Consider the following 4,206-nt stretch of genomic DNA (forward strand, 5'->3'; position numbering starts at 1 on the left):
TTATTATTAATTATATAAAAAAATTATTAACTAAGAATATAAACCTGTATAATTTTTTATCCTCACTTGCTAAATTTGTTTTACGCTGTTGAAAACATTTTGTATTTCTTTGTGGCACAAAATATTCAGCCATGATTCCTTTTTAGTGTACGCGAGTCAACTATAAGCATGCTCAACAAAATTTGAGCAAGAGCTCACAAAAAAGAGCAAAAGCTTGTTTTTATGCATATGAAAGTGACCACAAGCTCATCGAACTTGAGCGAGACGAGATCAAACCTGAGCAGTGAGTAAAAGCAAATATATCAAATTTTTTTATGCATACGACAAGCGCCTTTTACTCAAAAAATCGAGTTCGAGCAAAAGCTCACGCTTTATGCATGAGACCCAATATTTTCTTAACACCCTGATGACATGTACGAAATATGGATGAAATCGGATTACAACCACGCCTTCTGTCGTGATCGGACTATAACTTTTCAAGGTCCCTGATATCGAATACAAAGAACACAGTGCCTAACCTAACCTATCCTAATTTTTCACCGAAAATATCTGTAAATCTCTCAAATATTTTCATGTAATTCAGGGGGCATCATTTTTATACTCTCGCAATAAAGTGGCTAATAACGGTATATATCGTCAGATATGTGGTTACATATACCAAAGTGATCAGGGTGAAGAGTAGAGTTGAAACCCGGATATCATGCGAGAGTATAAAATGTTCCGTGACACCTGAACTTAGCCTGTTATTTTTATTTTCAAATATTTCTTTATCAATTGTTGTGTGCAATACTGCTTATTACTTTATTAAGTACTGCCGGAAATTTGTCATAAGTAAATATTTGAACTTTTGGTTTGCTGGAGTTATACCAATTTAAGTACATAGATATATATCGAAACGAAAACAATAGTTTTCGGAAAATGCAAAAGAACAGCTGGTACGATGAGAAGTGCAGTGTCGCAGCGTGGATAAAACAGACTCGTTACCATCGACCACAACAAGTGCGGAATGGGATAGATGCCGAGAGTTGAAAAGAAATCGAGGCACAGACAGAAAAAGAGATTCCACACTTCTTCAGCCTGCTGAATGGCCGTAAAAGCATAACGCCACGAGATGATGAACCCGATTTCCCAAGCGTTGACAATAGAACAGATGTCCCTATACCCGAACATGAATAGCAATTACCCGTCGTAAGAACAACAAAGCTTCAATGGATTGCCGGTCGAGCCATTCAAATACGGCGGCGAACAACTGGTAATTAGCATGCATCACCTTCTTTGTGAAATATGGTCAGATGAAAGCATGCTCGACGATTGGAATTTAAGTGTGCTCTGTCCTATCCAAAAAAAGTGAGACCCCACAATCAGTGCCAACTACCGTTGAATAGGCTTCCTCAACGGCACATAAGAGGTTCTGTCGAGCGTATTGCATGAAAGATTAAGGCCCACCGACAACAAACTGATTAGACATTATCTGTGTTGATTTTGACTTGGAAAATCAACAACTAACCAGATATTCACCATGGGCCAAATCTTGGAAAGGACGCGTGAAAAGAGAATCGTCACACACAGAGCAGCAGTTCTAAATAAAGAAGGTACAATCTTCTATAAGAGTGTACAGCTGCTAATAACACCATTGGCCTCAACAATCGTGCCGCTCTGCGGCGTTTTCTCCAGATTAGACAAGGAAGCATAGCAAATGGGTCTGGCAGTGAACGAGGGCAAGACGAAATATATCCTATCATTAAATAAACAGCTCGCGACTAGGCTCCCACGTCAATGTTGAAAGTCATAACTGCAAAGCTGTAGATAATTTCGTTTATCTTGTCACCTGCATTAACAAGCACAGGTGCTACTTGGACTGAGTAGGCAGATGAGGTAAGTAGACTTATGGTCTTTTGCTCATTTACCACGGCGAATATCGCATTCGGATGTATGAGATATACAACGACATTGACACATTGAATGGACGAAACGCTTCGGCTCTGAAACTATTTGTCGCAGTTCCGGAAGGTGAAACAGAGGAAGAGGAAGACCTCCAGTCCGTTTGAGAAATCAGATGGAGAAGGACCTGGATTCGTTTGGAATCTCCAACTCGGCTATGTAAGCGGGGTCTCCGTCAATAAAGAAGAAGAAACTGGTTATTGGTAACGGTATATTAAGGAGTCACATGTATTCACACAGTAGTAACCATTTTATGGCCCAACTGTGGAAGATTTAACATCAATTTCAACCAACCCGGAAGAGTTGCAGAGCCTTTTTTAACTTGACTGGGTTTGATAAGAGGGTATGGCACATTGTATYCCTATTTCTTAATTTGGGGACAACCTAGATTTGAGTTTAATTAAGATTTTACACGAATATTTATATTTGAATTTCAATTGTATTTTTCGTGGAGTGAGGTTTGCATAACATATTTAGCCTCCGATAATTACACGTCTTCTGATGACACGTCTGCCGCCATTGCCGAAATTTGCGCGCCTTGGTCTTCTAATGATGATCCTGATCCTTCGGGTGGTTCTTCTTCTTCTTCTTCGTGTAGTTCTTCTTCTTCTTCTAGTAGTTCTTCTTCTTCTTCTAGTAGTTCTCCTCCGAGTGGWTGCTGCGGTAGTAGAGCCAGCTGCTGTTGTCGTGGTAGTAGCAGGAGCTGCTGCTGTGGTTGTGGTGGTAACACTAGCTGCGGTTGTAGTAGTTGTAGYAGCATTCTGCGCCTGTACATATGCCAGGCAGGCCGCTAGGGCAAGAAGTAAGACAAAGTAAAGTTTCATTTTGAAAGAAGTTAACGCTCCAGCTTGGAGAAATACTACTAGTGATCTCCTGAAAGTCAAGGTCTTTTATAGTAGATGACCAAATGAAAACGCGCTGGCACGCACTGGTACGCATGTTTGCACAATTGCCTTGAACTAATTTTTATTTACACCAGTTTGTTTACAACGATTAATGGCAATAACATGGTGCATGTTCACACATCTGAGCACATAATTAGGCTTAGAAAAATGTATATGTATGTAGAGTAATCAAACATTTCATCAACTGTGCAAAGCAAGACTTTCAGTGCAAAAAACCCTAAACTTTGTAAGTTATATTTTTTAGCCTTTTGTCGGCTTGTTATAAGTAGTRCATACTAAGACTTAAACGAAGCTAAGACAACATGGAAATTCGATTAACAACAGCGGCTATCAATTGAAAACTATGAATGTTGCGAAAATTGAAAAAAATATCTTAAATAGTCTTGCTTAATTTTTTCGAAACACTAACTGAGCTTGCATACTCTGCGTAATATGTTTCGATATTACTACGTTAAGTTAAAAGTGGAGATGTGGAATGGAAATGTCATTGTAAGGCCAATATACAAGTGGTTAAACCCCATTGTATTATTTCTTTTTAATATCCGTATCATGGTGTATTAAGTTTGCCATATAATTTGTAACACCCAGAAGGAAGCGTAAAACATTCTATAAAATCATTGATTAACGTTAAATGCTGAGTCGATTTAGCTATGTTCGTAAGTCAGTCGCTCTTAAATTTCACAGGTGTCTTTTTTCCGCCAAATAAGTTAATCTCTTGACGGAACCGCCGATATCGGACCACTGAAGCATATAGTTGTGTTTCAAATGTTCGTTAAAGTACCTTTATGAAAACTTATTTTATTTATCAAGTATCTTCGTAAAATTTATAATATAAATAATAATTTTCAATTCATCGTTATAATGTCCGAACATTCCAACTGACCGTTCATAATCAAGCTAAAGCTTTTTTATACCACTTTATGTTATAAAAAATCACCTATGAATAGTATTATGGGTTTTTCTTGTTTATTCTTAAAAATATAATTTTTTTTACGAGTGTTCAATGAAGAATGTATAAGAAGTAAAAACTGGAGGATTTTACTGACAGATTTCGCCATACATAAAAACTGACCTCGTAGATAAACTTTAAACTTAACAAAAGGGAATAAAATTCGGTACATAATTACCGATTTCAACTGTTTTCGAAAGTTCTTCTATTTGAAGAGTATTGACAAATTCAAGTTTTACTAAGCATACTATTTATATATAATAAGTACTATACATATATACGACCAGAACTTCGATAAGTGTGTAATAACCGATGGCAGAAAAATTAAATCAAGTGTAGTTTTGATATGTCAAGCTGCCTTCTTTTTCTCAATTGGTGTAGGCACCGCTTACGCGATTATAGCCGAGTTAA

The sequence above is a fragment of the Bactrocera latifrons genome, unplaced genomic scaffold, assembly GCF_001853355.1.
Source record: "Bactrocera latifrons isolate USDA-ARS-PBARC rearing strain unplaced genomic scaffold, ASM185335v1 scaffold_45, whole genome shotgun sequence".
NCBI lineage: Eukaryota > Metazoa > Arthropoda > Insecta > Diptera > Tephritidae > Bactrocera > Bactrocera latifrons.